The sequence below is a fragment of the Oryza sativa genome, chromosome 10 (genome assembly GCF_034140825.1).
Source record: "Oryza sativa Japonica Group chromosome 10, ASM3414082v1".
NCBI classification, from domain to species: domain Eukaryota; kingdom Viridiplantae; phylum Streptophyta; class Magnoliopsida; order Poales; family Poaceae; genus Oryza; species Oryza sativa.
In genome coordinates, this window is record NC_089044.1 from 9,036,520 (window position 1) to 9,052,366 (window position 15,847).

General features: G+C 47.7%; 1 non-coding gene across 1 annotated transcript; it reads left to right on the plus strand.

The window, feature by feature from the left end:
• The first annotated feature begins 250 nt into the window (after positions 1 to 250).
• On the plus strand, positions 251 to 3,039 carry LOC4348303 (uncharacterized). Its single transcript, XR_010737164.1, has 2 exons — positions 251 to 680; positions 2,642 to 3,039. It is a non-coding gene; the product is annotated as an uncharacterized protein (transcript).
• Positions 3,040 to 15,847: the final 12,808 nt, after the last annotated feature.

Below are 15,847 nucleotides of genomic sequence, written 5' to 3' on the forward strand. Positions count from 1 at the left end.
ACCCTATTTTTCTAGATTGAGACCATCCACTTCTGCGCCTATTTTCCTGGATCGACCAAGAGGGAAGGTTTTTCCCTGTGTGCCATTAAAAAAGATGGTGTCTGCCCTTGTGCCACTAAAAAGTTTGAGCCTCCCTTTATGCCATCGTCGAATTTTATCGTGCCCTCCACACCATTTCGTCGCTATTCTGTTTGGGTTTAACCATTTGGTAGCTCTGACATATGGGCCGGGTAGAAAAAATGTCGCTCCTGCCCTTTCACTTTTTCTTCTCCCTCGATTCCCCTCTTCTCCCTCAGGCCGCCGCCGCGCAGGCCCGACCGGCGCCCGGCCGCCGCCCAGCCGGGGCACCGTGCCGCCGTCGCCTCGGCCCGGTCGTCGTCGTCCTGATCCTCGTCGTCGGTGCGCTGTTCCTCATCCTCGGCCCGACCGGCTCCTCCAGCTTCACCATGCCGCGGATCCGCACGGAGTTCAACGAACCCGTCCACGTTGCGGTGGCGGCTCCGCCTCCGCCGCCGACGCAGATGCAAGCCGGCGTCAACACGAGCGGCGAGGAGGACAGTGGCCTCCTGCCGACAACCTCCGCCTCCGCCCTGACGGCGCGCTCGTCGTGCTCCACGTCCAGCCGCCGCCGAGCATCGCCGCCGGGCTCAACCCCGGACCCATCCCCTTCGGCGGCCCGAGTAAGCAATCTCTTGCACTCGTCTTCGCGGAAATCAGGACGGACACTTGGTCCTGTGGCTGTGAGCTGTGGTTCTTGCGAATTTTTTCGGTCGAGCTGATGGCTTCCTGGATGTGCCGCGCGGCTGATCAGGCGAGGTCGCTGGCATCACTAGTAGCAAGCATCAATAGTCCTCGCCGCCGTCGTTGTGCTGGTCCTGGCATAACTAGTAGCAAGCATTACTAGTAGCAAGCATCAACAGTCATGAACACCAGTAGCAAGCATCAATAGTCCTCGCCGCCGTAGTTGTGTTGGTCGTCGTCGTCGTTGTCGCAGCGCTGCCGCCGCCGCTGTCGTCGCAGCGCCGCCCCCGTCTTCGTCGTCGTCGTCGTCGCAGCGTTGTTGCCGCCGTCTTCGTCGCGCAGCGATGCCGCCACCGTCGTCGTCGCAGCAATGCCGCCGCCGCCGTCGTCGCAGCGCTGCCCCCGTTGTCATCGTCGTCGTCGCAGCGCCCGTCGCTGTCGCAGTGCCGCCGTCTTCTCCCCTCCGCTCCTTTGCTGCTGCTGCTGCTGCTGCTGCATCTGAGGGGAGAGAGGAGAGTGCTAGGAGAGAGCATATTGGACCAAAGTGCAACTAAGTCATTTTACAACGGAATGGTGTGAAGGATGCGATAAAGTTTAACTATGGCAGAGAGATGCTTGAATATTTTAGTGATACAGAGACAAGCACCATCTTTCTTAATGGCATTTAGGGAAAAACCTCCCAAGGGAGAGGGCACAGGCGGCGGCGACGGTGGCAGCATCCTCCAATGGCGGGCAACGACCAACGGGTGATATTGGTTGGAGACGGCGGCGCTCGCGGGCCGCCGCTGTCCAATGCGCCGCGCCATGGAGATCCCCACCACCGGCCGACCTCATCCTCGCCATCTCTCTCCGCTGCCTGGTTGCCAGACCTAGCCAGCCTCCCCTCGGCTCGTCAGCCCCCTGCGGCCCCGCCTCGACGCCCCTCCTCTGCCGGTCGGCTTCAGGCTCGACGACGCCCCAAGATCCAGTCTCCACGAGCTCTGCCCGAGAGTGTCAGACCTTCAGCGTCGCGTCTGTACATCCGCCGGGCGCCGGCTGAGAGCGTCCATCCCAAATCATTTTTGCTGTCGTTATTGTTCAACTGGAATTGTTCTCATGATTTTGTTGCCAGCCTAGGTGAAATAGAGCAATGCTACACGTACTAAATTTTTCTTACTAAACTTTTACTAACAATCATCTCAACCGTTTAATTTAAATATATAGAAGTTACAAAAAAAAAATCTAAATGCACTCATAACATGACACATCAGTGTTAGTAAGAATTTAATAAAAAAAAAGTTAGTACGTATAGCCTTTTCCGGTGAAATACATCCACCGCAGCAGTCGACAATCGATGCCGTGTCTGGATCCGCTCGTCTCCATCGGCAACGTCGCCTCTCGGTCAATCTCCACCGTTTCAGGTTTGCAGTCAACAAGCGCATAATAGGAGCGTTTCAGGTTTGCAGTTTCAGAGTGCCAACATCCCGCTTTTACTTGCTTCATGTTTGTAATAGTTTCATATTTGCAGTTTGATTCTAAACTACCCAAATCTTTTCCACTGCAATCGATGACTGATTTTCTTAGACATCTGTAGATGTCTCTTCACACCATATAATCCTTGATAAAATTGCTTGGATCTCATTACAAACGGTTCAAAGTGATTTAATCTCAGAATTTTAGGATTATGTTTTTTAAATGTGCACGTGCTCCATTATGCACATTTTGTGCTATTTTCTTTGTTTGATCAATTCATGGGTGTTGAAGCTCTGCTTGTTTCCATGTTAAAAACTAGAGTTCATCTATTTATTAAGAAATCCTAGTTTTATCAGTATTAATTTGGTCAAATTTGAGTGCATTAAATTGGAACAGATGGGAGTACATATTCAGATGCTATCAGATAACATCATTATACTTTGGGCAGGTATAAAAACAAATGAACAGTGGCCAGAATTTCGAATTTGAGCTCCAAAAAAAATATTAATGGATTTGGTGCCTGCGTCAGGTTTCAGGCTTGGATTTGTCCGGACGAGCTCTCTACGACTGATGATCGGCTGGCTCCGGCGGCATACGATGGAAGAATCTTGGCGACTAATGTCCTCTGCATTGTGATTTTTTGGACGATGAGTGTGTGTTTGTAACGGTGATGGCATGACCAATTACACGTGTACAGTAAAATATTTACTGACTATATATCAGGCCTGATGACTGCTCCCTCCGTCCCACAAAAATTCGATTCCTAGGGTCGATCGTTTGTCCCACAATAAATCGATTTCTATGCCAGAGATTGAGAAACACTAATTGCATCTTTATCATTTGCCCTGTGTTGTCTTGTCCACCACCCACCAGGTGAATTAAAAAGAAATGAAATCACCGTATCATCTCCAGTGAAGGGAGGCTTTCAGGAAGTAGTTTGGCACGAATTTCACATGAACTTTTTTTTAATGAAAAGTGCTAATCGTGGTTGTACTTAATGAGGGTGTTTTGGTCCTTTGTTGCTTGGACTAAAACTGCATCAGGCATCAGGCTTCTAGGGTTCGACTTTATCTGGGATGGAGGAAGTATGTTGTAATTTTTCTACTCATGTAAGGCTGTGTTTAGTTCCTGAAAATAGTTGAAAGTTTAGGGAAAGTTAGGAGTTCATGTGTGTAGGAAAGTTTTAGATGTGATGTGATATGATGAAAAGTTGAAAATTGGGAGTGAACTAAATACGGCCTAAGTAAGGTCCAGTAACTTTGTACTCCCTTAATGATTGGATGATACTAATACATGTCAGTAACTCTTTTACTCCCCTTCACGACTGGATGATTCTAATACATGTGAGCATTCAAGTGATTGTAGTAAAATAATTACTAAAGGGACTTTCTTAAGGCTCACGGCCACTGTGAGGCTCAATTAAGTATAGTAAAAACATGTCATGGTAAATATTCTTGCGAGTAAAAATATTACTAAAAGGTATTAAACTTATGAAAATACCTAGGAGTAAAAATATTACGAGTTGATCAGCCTGGATTTTTCACATTTTGGTCCTTTTGAAAAACTTATTTCGCAAATAGACCCCTGAAAAAACTTATCCCAGAAATGGTCCTTTTTGGGGCGCCAGAGTAGCTGGCGCCGTCATCCAACGGGTCTGGCGCCGTCCTCCTGCCACCGTGGCGCACGCGAACCGACGTGGCAGGAGGAGGGCGCCAGCCATGCTGGCGCCGCCCCAGGGAGGAGCCGCCGCCTCTATTCCTGTTTCTCTGTATGGAGTTGCAACGGTGTCATTTTTATTTTATTTTTTCGGATGTTTTTTCACACTCAGGATCACGATACAACCAACCACAAAAAAAATTTAAACTCAAACTACCACTTAGCTAAGTCTGAAAATATCTAGCATACCACTTAGTCTACTTTGCACCTTCACTAAAATTAGACCATAACTCCTTTAGTAAAACCCTTTGATCAGCATGTTAAACATAATGCACTCTACCACTATATGAAATTACTTAATCTAATTCAAAATATAACCACATGAAATGACATATAAGTTAAACAGTACATAGAGATGCAATTTTTTTATTTTTATTTCATTTTTTTGATATTTTTTTCACACTTAGGAGAACATAGGAACCAAACGGACAAAATATGTGACATGTATAATTTTCCAAAACTCTACCGAAACGGACAAAATATGTCATCTATTAAAATAGGCGTAACTTTCTCATACGGACTCGGAATCAGGCAAATAATATATGCACGGACATCTACAGAAAAAGTTACATCCGATTCTCCCCCGCTTTGCCGGGTTCGGCGATATTAAAACCTCCAAATTCCGCTTGCAAGATTGTGTTTTCGAGGAGAGAAGTTTTTCGATGGAGCTTTGGAAAATTCCACATGCCACATATTTCGTCCGTTTGAGTTTATTTTTTACATGGTTGGTTCCTGTGAGTTTCTAAGTGTGAAAAAAATATCAAAAAAATAAAATAAAAATAAAAAAGTTGCACATCTCTCTCCTCTGCACTAGTTCGGAGAGAAGAGAGGAGAGGAAAAATTCTACATGTCACATATTACGTCCATTTGAGTTCAATTTTTCTATGGTTGGTTCTTGTGTGTCCCTAAGCGTGAAAAAAATATCAAACAAATAAAACAAAAATAAAAAATTTCGGGGGGGGGGGAGGGGATGGGGGGGAGCGAGCCACTCTGGCGCACTCCCCCTAGCCACCTCAGCATCGCCCCGCCACGTCGGCAGGGGGACGGCGCCAAAGAGACTGACGCCGTCCTGTTGAACGACGGCGCCAGCCACTCTGGCGCCCAAAAAGGACTATTTTTGGGATAAGTTTTTCTTGGGGTCTACTTGCGAAATAAGTTTTTCAAAAGGACCAAAATGTGAAAAATCCAGGTTGATCAGCTCCTGATCAACTGAGCAGTTAAAATTTTACCAGATGCCATCTATCACTATTAATTTAAGTAGGTGCCATCTAGCACTATTAGTATAAATATTACTATCAGTAATGGGTTTGCTAAAGGGTACTAGTGGCGGTGGGAACGGAAAAAAAGGGATGGGAGGGGGGGGGGGGAGTGGGGTGGGGGGCCGACCCGGGTGGGGTGGGTGCAGGGGGTGGGGGATATGTGAGGGGTAGTGTTTTATTTATTGCGCATCCTAGGTGTGTTTTAGTGCATCTCTGTATAGTACTATTATACTTTTTTTGCGTTGCTACAATGTACTTGTAATAATCATAATGAATTCTCTTTATTGAGAAGTATAATTGATTTCTTTCAATTCGGCCGAATAGACTCTTCTAAAATATTCCCAATACCATAACTTAGTACTAACTAGAAACACAACATGCGCCAGCCCAATTAGGCCAAATAGAGGTATTCCCTGTTACATTTATATGAACAGGAGAGAATGGCAAAAAAAAATAAAAATCACAACAAAATACATGCTACTATACATGAAAAAAGAAACACAACGCGGCTTTGTCGCGCGGAAGTGTACATGCACCAGCCCAATTGGACCAAATAGAGGTATTCCCTGTTACATTTATATGAACGGGAGAGAATGGCAAAAAATGCCAAGTAATGGCATGACTATTTTCGATGAATTTTCTGCACTAAGTAAGAAATGTCAAAGTTAGTACATCAGTAGTGATAATACCATATGCTAATAATACATTGCAAATAAAAATGGTATCAATGAATAGCTATAACAGAACTAAAAGAACAAATTCATGATACAGATCATCAAGCATAAACCTTTAGCCTTTTGCAGCCCGAAAAGAATCCCTTTGGCTATCAACTATTATCAAGCACACCATATAGTAGCATCAAAAGGGATAAAAAATTGGACCAACAAAATGGCTGCAAAGTGGAAAATGGAAAAGGGGATAACAAATTGAAATATGCTTTTTTTTTAATCTCCAGAGGCACAGGTGGTCCTAAACGAAGAACAGCACCATCTAAATTTCATGATACCCTAAGTATAAAAAGGTATCTAAGTTATAACCTTATAATTTTCATGAACAGCAAAAGTGATTTGGCCTTCCATTCTTGGAAGTACAATGTGTGCAACATTGATCGAGTAACTGGCAATAAGAAAGAGAGAGAAATCAATGCAAGAAAAATCTTTGTTACTGCCTTACTGGTAGTAAGGAATATTTTCTGCTGGCAGTCGTGCAAAATTGTAGTGCTGATTTTCTGTACCGATGAGATTTACTGCCTTACTGGTAGTAAGGAGCATGTTTTTTCTAAGTTGCTAAATAAACATGTTTTCATCTAGACCAGCATGGTTCATGCTAGCATATTATAAGGGATATGTTTCTCAAGTATACCATGCAAAATTAATTTCACTCAATCATACAACCCTAAGGGACAATGATTTGATTAAGGTAATGAACGACCAAAATTGTGCGTGGATCGGAGAAGAGGACGATCAATTTTAATTACCTTGAGGCTGGAAGAATCTGAGAGCGAACTTGTTGCGCTCCAAGACCAGCTTCTTGTCTACCGTGAGTGTGTCAGTGGTATGCAAACGCAGTCAAACAGAGATAAAGTACATAAACTTCTTTTTTCATAACCAAACTCGCATTCTTGAATGCAAGAAGGCGCTGCTGGAAGAGCAGGAATCGTTCATCGTACATGTTGTCATGACAAACCATCAGAACATGTCGAAACATGAATTCGGCAATAATAAAACGGGGTAGCGCACGAGACCTAAAAGTGGATGGATGTGGAGACAAAGGATTTAGACAGGTTCAGGCCCTCTCAATGAGAGGTAATACCCTACTCCTGTTTGGGGATTTGAATCCGCCGGGTGTATTATAGATCTGACGATCTAGTTGTCTCATGCCCCCTAGAGGGCCTCCTGCCCACCTTATATAGGGTGGGGGGGCAGGATTACAAGATAGAAACCTTAACCAATACGGTATCGGTTTCCTAAATCTACTTTACAATATTATCAAACCAGGACTTTAGGCTGTTCCGTAATATATAAGGAAACGTAATACCCGAGTCATGATCTATTACATATTCCATAGATATAAGTTATCCCCTATGACTAGTCGGATAACCATGCCGTATGGGTATGGGGTACCCATAATATCCACAGTAGCCCCTGAGACCTTCGCAGTCGAAAAGATAATCTTCTCTCGAACCAGATTACTCCAAAGCCGAGTGCTTCAATCATCTTTATCATGGTCTTCCGAGTACTTTTACCAAATCTGAAGACTGTGGAGGGCTGGAAAATAAAGTCAGGTGCACCGACTAGATGCACCTAATAGGTGTAGCCCCCGACAATGTGGTTAATTGAACAAACCAAGCATATAGTCAAGGAATAAATAATCCAACCAACCGAGTGGTTTTGATAATCGTAATCAACCAAGTGACTTGATATCAATATATAGCATATGCGGTGTGAATCCTCCAAATAACATGATCCGAGTGATATACCAACTGCTTTGTAAAATATGATGAGTGATATAGCAAAATAGCTATAAAGAAGCTTGTATATTGTGAATAAAGAAATTTCCAAAGTATTGGGCATACGCCATGCGCACACTGCTTTAACAGATGTGCTTAAGTCCCTAGAAGACACATGGTTTCACCACACCTGGAAATATATGGCATATGTGGTGTAAAATCCGAGTAAATAAACTCATAAAGGATTTACCAACCGCCTAGAAAATGACCACAATATATAATCAGCCTAAGCCATAATATTGGTCAATAAAAATGCACACTTACGTGGCGAAAAGCAATGATATTGTATCCAATCAATTGCTTAAAAACCCAAACAGCACCTTGACTTATATATAAAAAAGTCAGCGGGACAGCTATATAAAGCTTTACTGTTTGACACCTTTTAAGATGCATTGTACCAACTCCTAAAAAGTTAAGTAACTGCGGTATAAAAGGATTTTAAGGTATTGGGCACTTGATCACGCGCACTTTGGCCTAAGCAAAAAGTGCCTAAGTCCCTAAAAGAACGTGACAGGCCACACCTGAAAATATGGGCTGCAGACATATTAGGCCTAGGCCAAAACATATGCCTTCGACACCCTTTAAAGGATGACGCACATAACATGCTCCCGAGTAATAAATCTTCCGGGTAATATAGACCAAGTGTAGCTCATATGAATAGCTTCTGATCTGAATGATTATCCCTTATGGGATACTCCAAAATAAATATAATAATTGAATCCCGACTGGCGCAAGTATTCGGTTGATAGCCTTTACGGGGAATAATAATTGGTCCAGTCTTTGAGCATAGAAGATAGACTCATGACTATGAATCCATGTGGAATGTATCCGGAACAAGTCCCAATTGGAGATATAATCCTCACGCTTGAGTTGATGAGCCCCTGAGCATATAGCTTGTCCTTCTGTCATAGTCAAAATTGTCTATTGGCAATAGCTGACGCAGTCGGCATGGAGATGAAATGACCAACATGAAGACGAAATTGCTCATCAGAAGTAACGGAAGATGTCAGTGGTAGTAAAAAAACAGTGACACCAATCAAAGGTAATGAAGTTGCATAACCATGGAGGCGAAGAAACAGTCGGTGATGACAAAAGCAAACCGACGATGAAGACGTAGACGCGCATCAACAGTGATGGCGAAATCCACCAATCATGAAGATGAAGAAAATAGTTGACGACGACAAACGCAACCGACATGATGAAGATGACGATGTCGGTGATCCAGCCAATAGCAGTGTAGCAACCAATGATAATGACAAAGACGCTCATCAGCATTTGCATAGTAGGTCAACCATGAAGGTGAAATAATAAGTCGGCGAAAACATAATCATCCATTAGCAATAGCGGAGATGTCAGGGCCGATGAAGCAGAGGTGCTGGTGATGATGTCAGTGACAATAATCCATCAAATTAATGTTATAGCTGTTGTAGATGCTTCACTTGGAGGAGAGTTGATGTTGTTGTCCAACTCGTCCAAACCAAAATATTTCAAGTTGTTGAAGTAGAATGTCTGCTCTATATATTATCAAAGATGAAGATAATGACTCCTGGAGTTGACTCGTTGGTTGATGAATTGATTTCTTCAGCTTGACATAAAATTTGTCAAATTTTGAGCCTTGTATTTGTGTAGCCCCCGACTCTTTGGTTAGTTGGGAAACAACTGAACATAGAGTCGAGAATTATAGCTTCTTGTCGTCGAGTAGTCATTGCTTGATTGAAGATATGTGTTGAAGATGTCCAAGTAGAAATCCTGAATATTGGAGAGCCTCTTGTTGTAGTAAAATAACATGGCATCACATGCCGAGATGTCGAGGCTCACAAAGACGTCGTGGTTGGTGAAGTAGCAAAACTTGCGAAGTAGCAGCAATAGAGTTTGCCAGTGCCGAAGATAATAAAGATGAAGTCGCTCTACCATGATGACAAAGTTGCATTGCCGTGATGAAGTGAACACGAGTCGTCGGCAACAGAAGCAAACTGGTAGTGAAGACGCGCAGTTGTGAAGATAAAAGCACTAGTCGGCGACAGCATAACCAGTCGGCGACGGAAGACGATGATGTTCATCAGTAGTGGTAGCTGTCTAAACCAGACGTAGAGGTGAGAGCACTAGTCAGCAGCAGACGTAGACAGCTTGTGTTGAAGATGATGACGCATATTAGCGGTGACGGCGACGTAGCCAACCGTGAAGAAGATAGCATCAGTCGGCGTCATAACAGGCCAGCTATGCAGGCGGAAACACCAGTCGGCGGTGGACGAGGCGGCCGGTCGGTGAAGACGTAGACGCCCAACAACGGCGGCATAATAGGCCAGCCGTGCAGGCGGAAACACCAGTCGGCGGCAGCGAAGGCAAGCCGGTCGGTGAAGACGCAGACGCCCATCAACGGTGGCATAATAGGCCAGCGTGCAGGCGGAAACACCAGTCGGCGACGGTGGAGGCAGGCCGGTGGTGGAGTCGTAGACGCCCAACAACGACGGCATAATGGCCAGCCGTGCAGGCGGAAACACCAATCGGCGGCGGTGGAGGCAAGCCGGTGGTGGAGTCGTAGACGCCCAACAACGACGGCATAATAGGCCAGCCGTGCAGACGGAGACACCAGTCGGTGGCGGCGAAGGCAAGCCGGTCGGTGAAGACGTAGACGCCCAACAACGGCAGCATAATAGGCCAGCCGTGCAGGCGGAAGCACCAGTCGGCGGCGGACGAGGCGGCCGGTCGGTGAAGACGTAGACGCCCAACAACGGCGGCATAAAGGCCAGCCGTGCAGGCGGAAACACCAGTCGGCGGCGGCGAAGGCAAGCCGGTCGGTGAAGACGTAGACGCCCAACAACGGCGGCATAAAGGCCAGCCGTGCAGGCGGAAACACCAGTCGGCAGCGGCGAAGGCAAGCCGGTCGGTGAAGACGTAGACGCCCAACAACGGCGGCATAATAGGCCAGCCGTGCAGACGGAGACACCAGTCGGTGGCGGCGAAGGCAAGCCGGTCGGTGAAGACGTAGACGCCCAACAACGGCAGCATAATAGGCCAGCCGTGCAGGCGGAAGCACCAGTCGGCGGCGGACGAGGCGGCCGGTCGGTGAAGACGTAGACGCCCAACAACGGCGGCATAAAGGCCAGCCGTGCAGGCGGAAACACCAGTCGGCGGCGGCGAAGGCAAGCCGGTCGGTGAAGACGTAGACGCCCAACAACGGCGGCATAAAGGCCAGCCGTGCAGGCGGAAACACCAGTCGGCAGCGGCGAAGGCAAGCCGGTCGGTGAAGACGTAGACGCCCAACAACGGCGGCATAAAGGCCAGCCGTGCAGGCGGAAACACCAGTCGGCAGCGGTGAAGGCAAGCCGGTCGGTGAAGACGTAGACGCCCAACAACGGCGGCATAAAGGCCAGCCGTGCAGGCGGAAACACCAGTCGGCAGCGGCGAAGGCAAGCCGGTCGGTGAAGACGTAGACGCCCAACAACGGCGGCATAAAGGCCAGCCGTGCAGGCGGAAACACCAGTCGGCGGCGGTGGAGGCAGGCCGGTGGTGGAGTCGTAGACGCCCAACAACGACGGCATAATAGGCCAGCCGTGCAGGCGGTGACACCAGTCAGCGGCGGATGCGGCGGCCGGTCGGTGAAGACGTAGACGCCCAACAACGGCAGCATAATAGGCCAGCCGTGCAGGCGGAAACACCAGTCGGCGGCGGTCGAGGCGGCCGGTCGGTGAAGACGTAGACGCCCAACAACGGCGGCATAAAGGCCAGCCGTGCAGGCGGAAGCACCAGTCGGCGGCGGACGAGGCGGCCGGTCGGTGAAGACGTAGACGCCCAACAACGGCAGCATTAAAGGCCAGCCGTGCAGGCGGAAACACCAGTCGGCGGCGGCGAAGACAAGCCGGTCGGTGAAGACGTAGACGCCCAACAACGGCGGCATTAAAGGCCAGCCGTGCAGGCGGAAGCACCAGTCGGCGGCAGACGAGGCGGCCGGTTGGTGATGTTCTGACTGATCCATTCCTAGAGCGTAAGAGATAAGCTTAAAGCCATGAATCCCTTTTATGCATATCTGGATCTGGATCCTGCAGAACAAACATATAGGATGAGTAGTATCTGATATAAATATAATACTCGAGAAAAAATCAAGTATTTTAAAATATTTATAAATATGTATTTCTCCTCTTGTCAATTTTGATTTCCCCGAGCAGATGACTCTGTACGTTTAAACACTCTGCCCGACTAGTCATAACCACCAAGCATCGGGAGTCGGCCTAGGCACTTCCCAAACATGCATATGAGTGACATGAGTTCGTCATTAATGGAACAAAGTTTCACGGATCAGAATTTACTACTCAGGTACTTTTGCAATTATTAAGAGCAGAAAATAAATTTATCTCATCTCTATGCTTTTGATTTATTCCGAATAATACTTAGCACCTTGCGTTACTCGGTCCATCCAACGAGCCCCCGGGTGCTAGGAATCGGCCCAAAGGCAACCATCCATTGGCAAACCAAACGGAAAGCATAGGAAGATAGAACTCCATAACTCGATAGGTACTTTTGTACTCAGATTATGTCGCAAGCAATCAAGATAAATATTATGAAAATTGTTTAAAAAATACGATATAACATCTATAGCCCCCGACTCACTAGTCAACGGCGAACCAGTTGATGTAGTGAGGCAAAGGAAAAGACAAAATATCATATAAAGAATAAAATAAATGATGACTTAGCTTTGTCGTATTCCCTCGATGACAGCAGAAGTAGCCGATGTGGGAATAAAGCAGTCCATCAATGGTGACAAAAACACCAGTCGGCGCCAGTGGAACCAAGCCAGTGGTGTAAATGATGAAGCCCATTAACAGCGGCGGAGTCCGCCAACCGTATAGGCAAAAACACCAGTCAGTGGCGGCAGAGGCCAGCCGGTCGGCGAAGACGTGGACGCCCATGAACGGTGGTGTGACCAACCAACCGTATAGGCGAGGACACCAGTCGGCGGCAATGGAGGCAGGCCGGCGGTGAAGTCGTAGACGCCCAACAGCGGCGGCATAATAGGCCAGCCGTGTAAGCGGAGGCACCAATCGGCGGCGACGGAGGCAGGCCGGTGGTGAAGTCGTAGACGCCCAACAGCGGCGGCATAATAGACCAGCCGTGTAGGCGGAGGCACCACTCGGCGGTGACGGAGGCAGGCCGGCGGTGAAGTCGTAGACGCCCAACAGCGGCGGCATAATAGGCCAGCCGTGTAGGCGGAGGCACCAATCGGCGGCGACGGAGGCAGGCCGGCGGTGAAGATGACGATGCCCATCAACGGTGGTGTGACCAACCGACCGTATAGGCGGGGACACCAGTCGGCGGCGACGGAGGCAGGCCGGTGGTGAAGTCGTAGACGCCCAACAGCGGCGGCATAATAGGCCAGCCGTGTAGGCGGAGGCACCACTCGGCGGCGACGGAGGCAAGCCGGCGGTGAAGTCGTAGACGCCCAACAGCGGCGGCATAATAGGCCAGCCGTGTAGGCGGAGGCACCACTCGGCGGCGACGGAGGCAGGCCGGCGGTGAAGTCGTAGACGCCCAACAGCGGCGGCATAATAGGCCAGCCGTGTAGGCAGAGGCACCAATCGGCGGCGACGGAGGCAGGCCGGCGGTGAAGATGACGATGCCCATCAACGGTGGTGTGACCAACCGACCGTATAGGCGGGGACACCAGTCGGCGGCGACGGAGGCAGGCCGGCGGTGTAGATGACGATGCCCATCAACGGTGGTGTGACCAACCGACCGTATAGGCGAGGACACCAGTCGGCGGCGACGGAGGCAGGCCGGTGGTGAAGTCGTAGACGCCCAACAGCGGCGGCATAATAGGCCAGCCGTGCAGGCGGAAACACCAGTCGGCGGCGGCGAAGGCCAGCCGGTCGGTGAAGACATGGACGCCCATGAACGGTGGTGTGACCGACCAACCGTATAGGCGATGACACCAGTCGGCGGCGACGGAGGCAGGCCGGCAGTGTAGATGACGATGCCCATCAACGGTGGTGTGACCAACCGACCGTATAGGCTGGGACACCAGTCGGCGGCGACGGAGGCAGGCCGGTGGTGAAGTCGTAGACGCCCAACAGCGGCGGCATAATAGGCCAGCCGTGTAGGCGGAGGCACCAGTCGGCGGCGACGGAGGCAGGCCGGCGGTGAAGTCGTGGACGCCCATGAACGGTGGTGTGACCAACCAACCGTATAGGCGAGGACACCAGTCGGCGGCGACGGAGGCAGGCCGGCGGTGAAGTCGTAGACGCCCAACAGCGGCGGCATAATAGGCCAGCCGTGTAGGCGGAGGCACCAGTCGGCGGCGACGGAGGCAGGCCGGCGGTGAAGTCGTTGTTGTTATCAGCAATGGCGGTGGCGAAGACAAGCCGGCAGAGTGGACTCGCGGCCGATCGACCGGAAAGCTGAGACGCCTCGAGTCCATGACCAGCATCAATCGCCTCAATAGTGCCGCGTAATTATATGCGAACAACAACAAAAAATAGCAAGAGATTAATCTGAGATTAAAAATCAATATGATAAATAATGATAAAAATCAGATTGAGTTTCCCCCTGACTGATTTGGATCAAGTCAGAGAAGAGGAGCTTGAAGAAGTGGTCGACGGAAAGGAAGTGAAAACTCCCAAAGCGAAAACGAAGTCGGCGACTCATGAAATTGATTCCATCGCGCTCGTTGATAGGAAACTCGACGCAACCCCTACCTGGCGCGCCAACTGTCGAAACATGAATTCGGCAATAATAAAACGGGGTAGCGCACGAGACCTAAAAGTGGATGGATGTGGAGACAAAGGATTTAGACAGGTTCAGGCCCTCTCAATGAGAGGTAATACCCTACTCCTGTTTGGGGATTTGAATCCGCCGGGTGTATTATAGATCTGACGATCTAGTTGTCTCATGCCCCCTAGAGGGCCTCCTGCCCACCTTATATAGGGTGGGGGGCAGGATTACAAGATAGAAACCTTAACCAATACGGTATCGGTTTCCTAAATCTACTTTACAATATTATCAAACCAGGACTTTAGGCTGTTCCGTAATATATAAGGAAACGTAATACCCGAGTCATGATCTATTACATATTCCATAGATATAAGTTATCCCCTATGACTAGTCGGATAACCATGCCGTATGGGTATGGGGTACCCATAATATCCACAGAACATATATCAAGGAAGTTTACCAATTGAAAATTATATTCAGAAGTCTTGCAGGGAAGACAGACATTATATTCACGGACATTACTCATCGTGATAACAAAATCTGATCAGCTAAAATATTCAAAATTGACAAAAAAATTTTCTTGTCTTCCCTAACCTGATCGTTAGTTTTAGACAAATGAAATTGACAACATAAATATTCCTTCTCAAAGGAGGAGTGTTTATATTTCTATGCATGTGTGTTTAATTGTTGTGGAGTGTGGATGAATATAAAGAGCTATCAGGTTTCTCAGAACTGGTATTTGGAAAAAATAACATATCCTAGCTATATGTTTAGTAAGACACCAAGAAAATGGAAAACAAAAACAAAGCACTATGGCCATGATCTATGGTAGCAGCTAAGAACCCTGGATATCATGTTATCTGACCTTAATATGCTCTATGGTTTGCCAGGTGATGGTAAAAGTATGTCTTGTAAAACTAATGACAATGCAATGCATGTCATTGATATACTCATGTCTCGTGTTAAGTGATGGTAGCATGAACGGATGGGTTAAATAAATTGATAGGCTAATTGGAAACTTGGCATGAAATGAAGTAATGAACTGGAGAGAAATGTAAGCACTATAAAGAAGAGGTAAGCTTATATATAATAGCCACCGGTGCTACGGTACAAAATCATCCATTGTGGCATGTTTCTAAGTTATTTTTAGATATCCTAACAATGCCATCATATTCAGCAAGAGGGATAACTATTTTTGTTCAGAGCTTGGCTTCAGGATTCATCACGACAATTGATTTTTGCTCTACCTAACCCGAATATGCAATCTGTAACGAAGTTATTTGGTAATGGGAGAGACAAGTTAAATTCTAATTGTGCTCACAGAAAAAAAATTGCAGTGCGGCACATCTAAAGAGGGGGAAATGATACAACTGAAAAGCACTTCAGAATATTCAGGGCATTCGTCATCATCGGGTAAAATCCATCAAACAAAAACAACAACATAGCGTTCGCAGGTGAAGTGAAG